Source organism: Miscanthus floridulus, chromosome 13 (assembly GCF_019320115.1).
Source record: "Miscanthus floridulus cultivar M001 chromosome 13, ASM1932011v1, whole genome shotgun sequence".
Lineage (NCBI taxonomy): Eukaryota > Viridiplantae > Streptophyta > Magnoliopsida > Poales > Poaceae > Miscanthus > Miscanthus floridulus.
In genome coordinates, this window is record NC_089592.1 from 34,799,705 (window position 1) to 34,814,447 (window position 14,743).

Consider the following 14,743-nt stretch of genomic DNA (forward strand, 5'->3'; position numbering starts at 1 on the left):
TACACAGTGAGTCCTACTCATGTGCTTTACCAGCGTTGTTGGCGTCTACGGATGTCAATACCCTTCGTGAGTTGGCACACTTCCGTAGCCCATCCCGCTCCTATCGCCGGAGTTGCCCTTACTGTGTTGTGCCTATGTGTGCTTCAAGCTCCTCTTCGCAATGGTTTGTCCAGCATTCTTGGTGTTGCCACAGTTGTTTGGTTTGTCGCAGTGGATGCTTTGTCACTGTCCTTTCTTTCACATGCTTTGCCACCATTGCTCCTCGGGCAGATACTTTGCCGCCGATGTCGCCTCAGGGCCCCCCCCCCCCCCCGCTCATGCCATTACTTGAGGGCGTTATGGCCCCCTATTGCGGATGCTTTGCCGTGTTCACTCTTGCGAATGCTTTGCTGCCGTATTGCTCAGGCGGATACTTCGCCGCCGTAGTCTCGCCGCTTCTCGGTGGATGCTTTGCCACTGTGGCTTCATCTCATTGCTGGCACCCTAGCGTTGATGTATTTTAGTTTGTAGGTATAGTCTGTTAGGCTTAAGGTGTGTGGTGGAGGGTCTCTCTCTAACGCCTTTCTTTCTGTTCTATTTGTCGTCTAGGTTCCAAACCACTTACTTTGTGGTTTTGTAACTGCCACTATGGGTTCTCCCATAGCTGCATTGTGTAAGTCGTTCTTTCGGCTCTTCTTCTTTAATAAAATACACATGAAGATGCGGTCGCGAAAAACGGGTAATAGTAGAAAGAGCTTTCGGTGCCCTCAAAAATAGATTTAGGATTCTGGACAACAAGCCTTTCCATCCCTACAAGACCCAAGTTAAGTTGGTCCTAGCCTGTTATATCATCAAAACTGGATTTTAAGCTATGGGCTTGATGAGCGTGTCCCTCTAGAGACAGATTGGCAGGCCAATCCCACTGATGAAAACTTGCCTAATGATGTTGTTCATGATAACCAAATATGGGCTGCCAAAAGAGACACATGGGCCACTCTGATGTGGCAAACCAGGCAAGGTGGAAGGAACTGAGATGTACCTGAAGGACCTAACTGCTGGTGCATGTTAGAATATAGTGGACTCTTTAATGTAATGATTATTAAATAGTTGATTTACTAAATAGCTGGTTTATTACTTATGGCTGTCATGTATGGATTATTAAATATTGGGTTTGTTGTTAGTTATGCCTATCAAATATGGGTTGTCATGTATGCCTTGGTTTGCTATCATTATGAACCATTACATTATTAATGGAGTGTTGGTTTACATTTATTATTTCTCAATGATGTGTTAACTTTATGGTACAGATGGATGCTGGTTTGGGGGCTCAGGTTGGTGCTAGAGCTGCTCTGCCTGTAGAAGCACATGAGGGGAACAACATGCTAGATGTTGTTGCTGGACAGGGTAATGCAGCAGGAGGTAGACTTCAGTGGACTAATGCCATGTCAGGTTTCGTGTTAAGGCGTTTTGCTGAACTAGTAGCTCAAGGAGTGAGGGCCGACAAAGGTTTCAAGGATGTCCACCTAACCGTTGTTGCTAGGGACCTATCAGAGTTTATCAATCATGGAGTCACTGGCACCCAAGTGTACAATTACCTCCACAAGTGGCATTCCAGATGGGTCAAGATTTGCAGACTGAAAGAACTTAGTGGTGGTGGCTGGGACGAAGCGAACTTTGTCATCACACTAGATCCAGAGCATTACAATAATGGGCCTGTCAAGGTAAACTAGTTTCCAACAGTTACTGTTATTGTGTTGCTGTGTTTCCAATAGTTACTGTCTTACTGTTACTGTGTTACTGTGTTTCCAATAGTTACTATTATTTATCTCATGCACTGTTACTTTTTGCATTGCAGGACCACCCAAAACATACGGAGTTTCTGAACACTCACCTCATCAACTACCTGCCTATGCAAACCATCTTTGCTAGTGGGGTGGCAACTGGTAGGTTTGTGCATGGGCTCCAATGAACCATTGGGGCAACCTATAACGCCTAACACCATTGATGTTGATATTGATGCACCACCAGTTCACCCTCAAGCAAAGGATGAGTCTCCAGAAGACCAAGGGAAGAAAGAGGAAGAGAGGTGTCGGTGTTTTGTGAGCCGACCAGTAACTTTAGCGCCGCACTGCTCAAGGGAGTTGATGGTGGCACGCAGGACACAAGGAATTATACCGGTTCGAGACGAAGCCCTACGTCCAGTGCCGGAGATTGCGATTACGTGTTCCTCGGTTCAAGTGCTCCAAAAGGCTTACAACAGGGGGGGTTTGGAAGCTAGGGTTCCACGAATAGAAGGGTTTCGAGATAGTCGTGGCGGCTGAGATACATGCAGAAGTGAAGGGTTCCTCGGACTCGAGTGGTCGAGAGCCCGAGGGGAGGGAAAAGTTGGAGAGCTTGGTCCGCAGTCCATCCTGGTCTTATCCTGGCTTCTGTACGCACTTCCATATATGGTCGTCGGGTCGGGTTCTTGCTCCCCACGCCAAGGCATGGTGTGCCATGGCGGCACTGTGCTGGACGTGGTAGTACTTTGCGAATGGTGGTAGCTCACCTGCTCCTTGTACGATGTGAGCATGTAGTGGGCATCGTGGTCTCCATCCTGGCCGTTACTTCGGGGCGAAATCATGGTGCCGCTGTACAGGGAGAGTGGCTGATCCTCGTAGGCTGCCTACTCTCCTGGTCGCGGCCACGTTGTCCCGACCTCTTGCGGTCGGATCGGGTGCATGGGATTCAGACGGTTTGGAGGGAGCTGGCTTCTGGTCATGATTCCCATACCGTAGTTGGTATGATCGTACGCCCATCCATCAGGTTAGGTAGGATTTGGACGGTGCCATGCCACGCTGGGGTGACACAGCTGAGCCTCGGTGTCGTCTTGTCTGTCAGAAGGGCGCAGCCCGAGGGATGATGCTCTGCCCCAGGGCCTAACGGTATGAGGGGTGGTCGTACTTCTCGTATCCAGTAGCAGGGGCGGAGCTACAAGGTATGCCAGGTATGCACTGGCATACCCTGCAGATCCAGCATGTATTGGAGTATATATACTGTAATTAAAAAACAAAACAAAACAAAAGAACACTTACCTGTAGGTTAGAGAACTGAAAATGAACGCAACGCTAGCATCCCAGCTTTGTCGAGATGGCCTTTGCAGCTTTGCTGCTTTTCTCCAGGGTCCAGGGCCATACGCCCAGAGTCCCGCAGATGGGAAATCCAGGACCCCAGGTCCTGTCGTGGTGACACTTTGGCAAGTCCTGACAACTAACGCGGTGACACCTTGGCTTCTTGGATCCAACACACCATCTGCCCTCATCCATTCATCTACAGCATGTTTGGAGCAAGGGAGCTCGGTTGTTGCCTGCTAGCTGCGCGTGCATGGCTAACAAGCAAAGGCGATTGTCTGAGACACCAAGACATAATTCAGTCTTTGCCCTTTTCTCTTCTTTTTCATGTAGAAAAATCTTGTCTACTTTCATTGCTAACAACATTGAGTCATCCCTACGTTGCAAGTTTTACCACTGCTACTGAATTACTATTACCAAATTATGTTCCAAATTTAACTATTATTACCAAATTACGTTGCCAATTTTACTACCGTTACCAAATTGCTAAATAATTTGCTGAATTATATAGAAATTTTTTGGACGGCATACTCCGAGGTAAAATCCTAGATTCGCCACTGCCGCCAGTAGAGTGCACGCGCGTGCGCGTCCCATATCCGGGTAGACACGTTTAATGCATCCACCCACCTCCAAATCCTTCTCGAGCGGTTAGGGCCGGAGGTGGTCGAGGTGGCCATGCAGTGCATGGTCGGGAGACGTGGGAGGTCAAGATGGGCCTCGTACGGCTCAGAAGAAGAGAGGTCGAGGCAGGCCGCAGCGAGCTGGGCCGTCCTGAGTGACTTTCTACCCGTGTCTTGGGGTACCCCGGTTATGTACCCCCGACAAGAGGACTCAGTAATGAAGACAGAGACCTTGTGACAGGGACGACTGAAGCCATTTACAGTTTTGTATTAAGATAAAAAAAATTACAGCTTTGTAAGTGCAATGACAGAGGGGAACTACTCTGAGGCAGCACCAGGGATCTATGAAGCAGTAATGACTTGTCCTAATTTCAGCAGGCCAGAACTCATGTTTTGTCTCAATCACATGATGCAGAACAAGGCTACTCCGCTTGTGTTTGGTTTAATGACACCTTCAGACAAAGAGCTTTGGTGCAGGACTCACCTGGATTAGAACATGTACAAGTGAGAAGAAGATCCTCTAACCATCAGTTTTTTTAGGAATAGTTGAAGTAGTGACCCTAGACCAGCTAACCATTTTTTGGCTAACATCGTAGATATGTAACCACCATAAACACTTGGGTAGTCATAGTAGGCAGATGGCATGCAGATCTGATGGCTGTGGTCTTGTGCAGCAAAGCATTCCTGGACTCGTTTGGAAATGCTGATTGCTGCCTGTTTGTTTTCTATTGGCATGTGGAACTGATGGGTGAGGTGCTGTGATGCAAGCTGTCCTGGACTAATTTGGATGTGCTGACATTGTCTATTTATTTAGTAATGCCATTCCTTAGCACATTTGATGACTTGGTGCTTGCTGTTTTCCAATTTTTGCTGCCTTAGATGCTTACTATTTTGCATTGTTTGATGTCATAATTGGTATGGATCTTTGCTCAACATGATATGTAGGTAATCATGTAGTTTTATGTAGTCTTCAAGGGAGGCTGCCTGGGGTGTATGACAACTGGATGGATTGTCATGCACAGGTAACCGGCTTCCCAAACAATTTATTCCTAGGGTACAATTCAAGGGAGAAAGTTGTTCGTTCATGCTTGGAAGCTGTACATGCAAGCCATGGAGATTGAAGCAACAATAGGAGAAGCACTGAATGGACAGGTTCAAAAGAAGGCAGCAGGAATAGCAGAGAGCAAGGAACGATGGATTAGTCAAGATGATGGGTTGTAGCAAAGACCTCATAATTGTTGTATTAGCAATAGCCGTTTTCCTCCAAACCTTTTGTGGCTTAAGTAGATCACCTATAGTTGGCGCTCAGAAAGGGCCCCTTCATTGTTGTACCAGCTATACTTAGAACACCGTATTTTGTATCATGAATTTTAGCATGGTTAGATTTGGTTCTACTGGAGCATTTAAAGTGTCCACTGTAGCCCCCCGGCTTGAATAAAACAATCAACCGCCAAAACCACCCAGGCTTGTCCCCCTTACCCAGGCCCAATGAATCTACCAAACCAAACACACCCTACACTCCTCGGTGCCCACCCTTTGTCTTGCATTATAGCCCACCAATATGCCACTCTGAATCATTTGGCGAGGTGGGATTACTGCCTCGCGCGGCTGCACGCATGCAAACCCTCGCTGGCCAGCATGCATGTGGGCCGCGGCCTGCTAATGCCCAGCGCATATCTTTCTTTAAAAAAAGAAAAAGGTGATCCGGATTATGATCGGGGTGCCAGCAGGCATGCTGTTTTTTTTTTGTGACAGCATGCATGCTGTTTTTTTTAAGGAAAAACTAATCCGGATGACTCATTGGCCAAGAATGATTCTCCCGTGTTCCATGTGTTTCTTCACATACACACTCGTATACGAAGTCAATAGTGTGTGCAGGTCTGGGACAAGTGGAGAACAGGTTCGATAGCACATGTGGTTGACCCATTGCTGGCCGAATCGGGGTACCCAGAAAGCGAAGTCCTCAACTGCATTGAGGTCGGACTCCTGTGTCCACAGACCACAGTGCTTATGCTCAGCACTCCGACCTCCACATCTAATGACAGGCGAGCACCGTCCAGGCACTGCCTCAGATCGCCCAAGCACTGGTGCTTGGAGCTCTGATCAACAGCCGTCAATGGAAAGGCCACGGTTTCAGAGAACGAGGTGCATCCCAGAGCTTCAGCCGAGGTAGATTTGTGTGCAGCACAGGGTGCAGAGCAGAGGGCCGCAAGCTGCTGGGCTCAGTTACTTCATGGGCAAGGGCAGGCATACCATACCCGTGAGTTCATAAATCACATTTCAGTGACAAATTAATGCGAAAGTCGGCATGAATTGAATTTGCTTCACTCCGGCCGCCTGCCAAGTCCTGGTCACTCAATAAAGAAGATTTTGCCTATTCCAACACACAGAAAAACTACATCGTATCGTATTGGCAGTCCAAAAGGGGTCGGATACAGATCTAGATACCTCCAAGTATGAACAATGAAGACATGCATGGAAAAAATGAGGACAAGTGTAGAAAATCGTATTGGCAGTCCAAAAGGGGTCGGATACAGATCTAGATACCTCCAAGTATGAACAATGAAGACATGCATGGAAAAAATGAGGACAAGTGTAGAAACCTGGATCAATAAAGCACCTGTGAACAGAGACGTGCGTCCAACGGTTTGACAAATGCCATATTAATGTATTATTATCAACAAACGTCTTCAGGTCCTTCGCATAGTTCATTTCACTGAGATTTCAGCACTTGCACAAATCATTTCACTCATCTTTTAAATATTTGCTGTTTGCCTTTTCCTATCAGCTCTACAACTTTTTACAATTCATGGGATATAGAGGTGAAATGAGCAACCAGCCATCACAACCTATCACAAATCGATCATAACTCTGATAAATCTTAGCATGCTTATGCGCCGGTGAGGACTTTATGATATGGAATCATGCATTGGACAATCAAAACCTTCACCATCGTGCTTCTTTTCCTGTCATACATGCAGCCACACATGTAAATGGCATGGTTGGTTTGCTGCATTTGCCGACTTAGAATAACACCAATCATGATTTCTAGTATGAGCAGGACCATGATTAGTTGTCCCAATGTTCCTTTCCTTCACCAGTGAAAGGATACATGCCTTGTCATGCTGAGACGAGAAATGGTACTGCAAAACACATAATGTCATTATTAGTATTGACAAAACAGAACACTGATTTCAACCTATATCTGCTGCACTTGCCAATATCTGCCATATGTAAATTTTCAAATATACGCCATAACACTTTATTTCAATGTATGCAACATGATCGTAGTTTTTTGAGCCTATGTTGATTGATACTCCCTCCGTTTTAAATTATAAGACATTTTGGTTTTTTAGAGACATTGCTTTTACTATCTATCTAGACATTGTATATCTAGATGCATATCAAAAGCTATGTATCTAGAAAAGTTAAAAAGTCTTATAATTTGAAATGGAGGGAGTATCAAATAGAAGAAAATAGCAAAACAAAGCCACACCAAAAGCATTGTTATACATGAAGTTATGATATAAGCTATTTATGGTAAAAAAAAAAGCAAATTCATGCTGGTATCAAGAACTACACGCCATGGAGATCACACAGGATAGGACAGAATATATGCTCCGAAAGCATGACAGATATTTGTTTTTTTGTTAGTGTATGTGAATAATTTTTCACTTTCTTATAGTGTAAAACAAGATAAGTTTGGCGCTGACCAATTAGAAAGATACTCAACACCAGTAAGAGGGCGATCCGAATAGAACGACCAAATTGAATGTTCTGTTGTTGGCCTTGAATATGAAGCCCACCCATCCGTCCAGAAATTCTGGAATTTTCCTTCCAACTTGTCAAATAATTTCTGCTTCTTTCGGCTAGCCCATTAAATCTCTGTAAAACATAAAGAACCACTGGATTCAGAAATGAGCTAAAGTGACAACACCAACAAACTTAATTGGATGTCATTAACTATGTGGACCAGTCAAAAGGAGGATATTTATAAAATGGATCATGCAGTAAAAGAAATAAAATATGTTTGCTACGCATAAAAGTTAATGTCACAGGTTTAGCCCAATAAGAATGTAAACCAGAAAATAACATTCAGGATCTAGGATGTAGCAATATTTCATATGCATTGGCATACAGTTGCCAAAATAAATCAAAGTTCTCCCTCCCATGACGATCTTGAGAAATATCATAATATCAATCATTGTTTATATACTGTAAGTGGTATATGACATGATTGAAGATTCACAGTTTGTAGGTTCAAATCCAATACATATTACAGAAAGGGCAAGGTTTGATTTCATTATACAGCCATTAGGGATGCTACACTATTGGGTCAACATCTCCGAGGATCGTTTGCACACACATATGTCCAATAAGTTGCTCTCAATAAGATCATATTACATATAAACATCTTAAATCTAGAATAGTGTGGGGGCAGCAGAGGGAATTGATATACCTGTTTTAATAAGGATAGAACCCTGAGGACATTGATACACCTGTTTTTTTTTTCTACAAGATACCAAGAAATGTTACGTGGTGGTCTTTGGACAAACATAAAGTCTCATCAAAGTACGTGACCCTCATCAAGAACATGTACAACAATGTTGTGACTAGTGTTCGATCAAACGATGGTAACACAGATTACTTCCCGATTAAAATTGGACTTCATCAAGAGTCCGCGTTAAGCCCGTATCTCTTTGCATTGGTAATGGATGAGGTTACCAGGAACATACAAGGGGATATCCCTTGGTGTATGTTGTTCATTGATAATGTAGTGTTAGTGGACAAAAGCTAGGCGGAAGTAAATAGGAAACTAAAGTTATTGCGGCAGACCCTTGAGTCTAAAGGTTTTAGATTGAGAAGAACTAAAACCGAATATAGGAGATGCGACTTTGGCGGAGTTGTACAGGAGGAAGGAGATGTGAGTTTGGAAGGTCAAGTAGTGCCTAAGAAGGATACATTTCGGTATCTGAGATCGATGCTACAGAGTGATGAAGATATTGATGCAGACGTTAGCCATAGAATCAAAACAGGGTGCATCAAGTGGCGACAAGCTTCTGGCATTCTATGTGATAAGAGGGTACCACAAAAGCTAAAAAGCAAGTTCTATAGAACGGCAATTAGACTGGCTATGTTGTATGGAGCAGAATGTTGGCCTACAAAGATTCGACATGTTCAACAACTGAGTGTTGCAGAAATATGTATGTTGCGATGGATTTGTGGTCACACAAGAATGGATCGAGTTCGGAACGATGATATACGTGATCGCCTAAAGTTAGCACCAATTGAAGAAAAGCTTATCCAACATCAGTTGAGGTGGTTTGGCCATAAAGGAGACCTCCAGAGGCACCAGTGCATTGTGGAGTCCGAAGCCAAGCTAATAATATGAGGAGAGGTAGAGGAAGACCAAAATTGATATGGGGAAGGCAATAAAATGAGATTTAAAAGCTTGGAATATACCTAAAGATCTATGCTTGAATACGAGTACTTAGAAAGCAGTTATTGAAGTGCCTGAACCGTGACTTGGGACTCTTGGTGGGTTTCAAGTCTAGCCTACCCCAACTTACTTGGACTAAAAGGCTATGTTGTTGATGTTGTTCTGATATCTTAATGAGCGATTTTCATCACTCTTGGGTTTCCACAAGCTATTCCAAAACCATCCTACTCTTGTTAAAGAATCTGTGCTTCTCCGGATGCTTGATAAAGCAGTTGTCTGACTTGCAGCCTGAACCCCAGTTGCGTTTGTGGACGATTTTCTATCACAACCATCTCATTACAAATGTCAATCTTCCAATGATCATTACCTACACTCAAATTTCTTCTAAGGCCATGTAACTCCTCAGCTAGACCACAAACATCACTCTTAACAGTAGAAATTTCTCTGCGTTGCACTTCATATATGTCTTTAATGATTAAAGCTGGATCACTCTGATCATTCATGCCAACTGGCACATTCTTTTGTCTAGATGGGACATGGTTACTGCTGTCTGTGCTCTTCATTTCTTAATAGAACTCTGCAGGTGCAGAAAGGAAAGCGATTAGCATCCTGTTCGTTTGGCTGTGGCTTGTCGTAAACGATCGTAAATTTTCAGTCGAAACAGTATTTTTCTCTCACACAAACCAGCCAGTAGTACTTCTTCACGAACCAGCAACGATACGAACCAGCCAACCGAACAGGTTGTAGATCATCTCGCTCTTCATCATCTAACTTCACCCAGTTCAGCCCTTGCCTGCCATTGTCCATTAATGAACCGTTTATTTCTTTCTCTACACGAGAAATCTGATCCTCAATGGCTACAACAAACTGCCGACGCCTTGCCACTGTACCCTCTTCCCGTGAATACTTATCGTTGCTTGAACTTACAGCCCTCTCAAACTGTTCCAACTGCATAGACAATCACTAGCAGTAATTAACAAGACCACAAGTCAGCTACTAGAAGGTTTATGTAAAAGCATGCCTGCCATTTTGCAGTCCCTAAATCTGTCTGAAGCTCCCTTTGCAAATCGTCCACCTCATCTGAGCTAGAACAATTACTTCGCTCACGCATCCAAGTTCTATAGACAGGTTCCATCCTGCAAGGAGAAATTGCCAACTCGGGCGACTCGGGCGGCAACCCTAGCCGCCGCCACCGTCGACCACCCCTCCCATCCCTCTCCCTCGCCGCTGCCAGAGGAAACTGCCGGGAGGCCCGCGCGGCTCCCAAGGACGGTGGCGGCGGGGACCTTGCCCTGCATTCGTAAGCCCTTCTGTGAGGGATCAGCTCCCGGCGGCCGGGGCTGCGCGGCGTTGCTGCTCCGGGGCGTTGTCTCACCGGCGACCGGATCCACATGGTGCGGCCGTGCGGCTGTGGCCGGTGCCCCAACCCCGTCTTCGGGCCAGTTCGGCTAGTATTAAAGCCGGCTGAAGCTGTTTTGTTGTGAGAGAAAAATATTGTAGATTCTAACTTAATAAGCTGGCTGATAAGTTCAAGCAAACAGGCCCTTCATCTTCTCCGACAGAGCCGGCGGCGGCCCCTACTTCTCCCCGTCTCCTGCTACTTCGGATAGCCGGTGGGGCGGATGGAAGGCGCTGTTCTAGTCCTTCCGCGGGCGGATCCAGTGGCCTTGTGCCCTGATCTGGCGCTTCTGCTCCTGGCTCCCTCCCTCCTGCTCCTGCCCCGGCGTGGGACGTCATCGGGACATCAGGGCTCCGGTCCAGGCTCTGCGGCGGCAGGTTGGTGCTAGTTGAACGTGCTATGGCTGCTCAGCGGGCGTCAGCGAGGCAGCAGGCAAGGATGCCGCCTTCGGCGCGTTGCTAGCTGTTGCTGAGGCGGACGTGCTACGGCGATACCGTTTGGGACTGTGTTGGGGTGGCTCTACATCGACGCGTGCAGTTTGGCCGCGGGCGTGCCGGCGGTGGGGCAGCATGCCTGTGTTCTTCGTGTTCGTGTGCAGGGGCCCAGCAGCGGTGCGGTGCACGCTGTTTGGCCGCGGGCTTGTCGGTGACGGGGCTGCGTGACCGTGGACGTCCTCCCTTCTATGCTGCTCTCTGGCCGACTTCTGGCCATAGAGGGTCTTCTCTACCAATCATCAAGAGGGCAGGGTGTTGTTTGAGCAAAGCGATGGCGTCGGCCTTTACGGTGTCCAAGGTGGCTGCGGGTTGGCGCCGTCGTTGCGCGCCACTGTTGCGGGCGAGTCTGAATGTCTCCACGTGGTGTAACGGCGGCCGACACCCCCCCCCCTCCGTCTAGGCATTGACGATTGCCGGTGCGCACCTTTCACCATCGCGGCCGAGTCTGGGAACGGCTCCGCGTGGTGTGGCGGCGGCCGGCACCCCCCGACGCTTGGCGGTGCGCGCCTCCCACCATTGCGGGCGAGTCCGGGTATGGCTCCATGTGGTGCGGCGGCGGCCGGCACCCCCTAACGCTTGCCAGTGCGCGCCTCCCACCATTGCGGGCGAGTCCGGGATCGGCTCCGCGTGGTGCGGCGATGGCCGGCACCCCCTAACGCTTGCCGGTGCGTATCTCCCACAGTCGCGGGCGAGTTCGGGAACGGCTCCGCGCGGTGTGGCGGCGGCCGGCACTCCCACCCTCTTCGTCTAGGCGTGGGCGCATGTCGGTGCGCGCCTCCCACCGTCACGGGCAAGTCCGATAACGGCTCCGCGTGGTGTGGCAGTGGCCGGCACCCCTCCCCTTCTTCTAGGCGTGGACTCTTGCCGATGCGCGCCTCACACTTTCGCGGGTGAGTCCGGGAACGGCTCCGCATAGTGTGGCGGATGCCAGTACCCCCCCCCCCCCCTCCATCCAGGCGTGGATGCTTGCCGGTGGGCGCCTCTCTTCGTTGCGTGCGGGTCTACATGAGCACCGTCAAAGGTTCTGGGTGAAAGCTCAGCTCAGATCAGTCTAAGCTAGCGACGAGGATTTCCTTCATGATGGCGTCACTGAAGAACCTATTGCTGCTGCTTCTCCTGGATCGGCCCGATCAATGCAGATACCCCCAGCACAGGACTTAGACGAAAGTCTTGTCAAGCTCTTGCTTGGCTGACGATGATTACGTTTTGGCGTCATTCACCTCCCTAGAGGCATTGTCGAAGAGCTCATGTGAGTTGGTGTGGTAGTCTTTGCATTTCGCTAGTGTATTTGTGGTTTTGCCACTTTTCGCCCTAGTGCAGGGGTGTCTTACTATTGTTGTTTTTTCCTCTTAAACATTTGTAAAACATAAATCAAGCCGATGTGGGCTATATCAATATATATTTAGGTGGGGAGTAATCCCCCGTTGACATTCAAAAAAAATTCCAATTTTGAGGAAATTTGCATTAAAATATATGTTCCTGAATGCATTTGACTATTTGTAAGTGTAAATGTCTGTTTCAACAAGAGTTCTTATTAATTGTCACAATCCAAGAAGCATTACATGGCGAAATTAACAAATAGAATTGTCAACTTAAGCAAAGTTATATTCTAGATATATGTTATAAATCTAGCTAGCGCACTAGGAGGTGTGTGCGTGCGTGTGATGTGAGTCATTGCGTGAGTTCAGATATTATAGCTTGTACTCGAAAGTTGAGACAATAACAAAAGAATAGAGCATTAGTTTTTTTTAGATAATGGATAAAACAAATATCCGGCCTCTACATCCAAGGATGTACACAGCCCATTATTACAAAGTTTTGGATGAAAAAAAATGAGAAAGCCATAGTCTTATAGATTGATCAGGACGCTAGTTCAAATAATATAAATGTTTCCATCCTTTATTGGATATCTCTAAAGCAATAATTTCCAATTTCTTGCTCATCGTTGAGAGCGCGTCCTTGGCTGTCTCATCACGCTGCAGCTGGGCAATAGCCATATATACAATACAAAATAGCAACATAAATCAACCCAATAAGATATGAGATGCCACCAAAGAATCAGTTTTTACGACATCACATTCTGAACTAAACCGAAAGAACGGACAAAATAGGTAGAGCCAGCAGTTCACCAATCAGAGCACAAAGAACCATCAAAATATCATCTTACCCCAATCGACAACCTAGCCCAATAATAAGCACTAATAAAATTAGTAGAACACTCAAGAATCTAAAGTTCTCGAGTTCGCAAGGACAGCAAACAAGCACGGGCCATATTAAAATCCCATAAAGAGATTAAGACTGACTCCAACGAAGAGCACCCAAAAGCGAGACGCATTCCCGGTTTTACATCGTGCACAGTGGAAGGGTCCGTAACCCATAAACTCCCTTCTCCAACCGTTGGGCGCAACAGAGCGTCTTCTTCCTCTCGCGAGCGCCGTCCCTTCCTCCTCTCCCGGCGAGCTCCGTCCCTTCCTCCTCTCCCGGCGAGCTCCGTCCCGGCGCGCTCGGCCCCGGCAAGCTCGGCCCCGGCGCGGGCGAGCTCGGCCCCGGCGACGGTCGTCCCCGAGCTCCGCCCCGGCTCCGGTCGTCCCCGAGCTCGTGGTGGTGGGACCCGCCTGCGTGGAGGAGACGCAAAGGGAACGAAAGAGGACGCAAGTTTGTGTACCGTGTTTCGTCGGACGCAAAATGACTGTTGTGTTTGGAGAGTCCGTTGGAGGATGATTTTTCACTGTGCACTACGCAAAATGCGGATGGGTCACGGTTTGGGTAGTCCGTTAGAGACAGTCTAACGAGACTTCTTTCTCTTTTAAGTTTTTCTGGCGGACCGGTCGCGCAAGATATTTGGTCTTTCCTCGGAACCGATGAAAAAGTGGGTCACTTCTTATGGACTCGCTCAGAATGATTCTTCTCTAATTATAGTTCATGGCCTATTAGAAGTAGGTGCTCTGGTGCAATCCTTACCGACAGAAAAAGACTGTAGTCGGGTTAATATTAATCGAGTGCCATTACTTTGTCGGTCCGAACCAAGGAATCCATTAGAAATGCTTTGAAATGGATATTGTTCTCTCTTTTTTATTAGGGATGCTATATGAAAAAAAGTAGAGTTTGAAAAAGGAAACGGAATGGTCAAACCAGAACTACACCCATAATCCACAACGTAATCAAGGAACAGCAACCCGACCTTCCAAAAAAAAAGGACAAGGACAATCAAAATTCACGGCAAAAACAATCGCCAAGCGGTAGACATTTTGCATATAATAAAGTTCAAACTTTTGTAGCCCCGGGTGCAACGAATCGAAGCCAAGATGACGAAGGCACTCACAAGTCCGCCGACTCCTGCACCTTCTCGGCCACCTGGAAGAACCCCTCCTTCTGCCACTGCTCGAGCCCTCCCGAAGCCGGCATGTCGGCCGCCGCCACTGCCGCAGCTGTAGATCAAGGACCGCAGCAGCCATGTCCTTCTGCTCCACTGCTCGAGCCTGAAGAAAAGATTAGTGGCCGGAGACGGTAGTGGCGGCACGGGTCCTATACGGCGTGGTGGGGCGGTAGCGTCAGCGCGATGGGAGCTCACAGCCGCTAAGGAGGAGCTGCTGCGCTGGGAGTTGGGAGGCGAGCGCACCGGGTCCAGGGAAAAAGAGTAGAAATTAGGTCTTTTCTTCCCCACGCAGGATCGTGCAGTTTGTTCGTTATTGATTCGAGTG

General features: G+C 47.4%; 1 pseudogene; it reads right to left on the reverse strand.

Annotated features, from left to right (window-relative positions):
• Positions 1 to 6,829: 6,829 nt before the first annotated feature.
• Positions 6,830 to 14,447, reverse strand: LOC136499163 (uncharacterized; annotated as a pseudogene).
• Between the last annotated feature and the right edge of the window lie 296 nt (positions 14,448 to 14,743).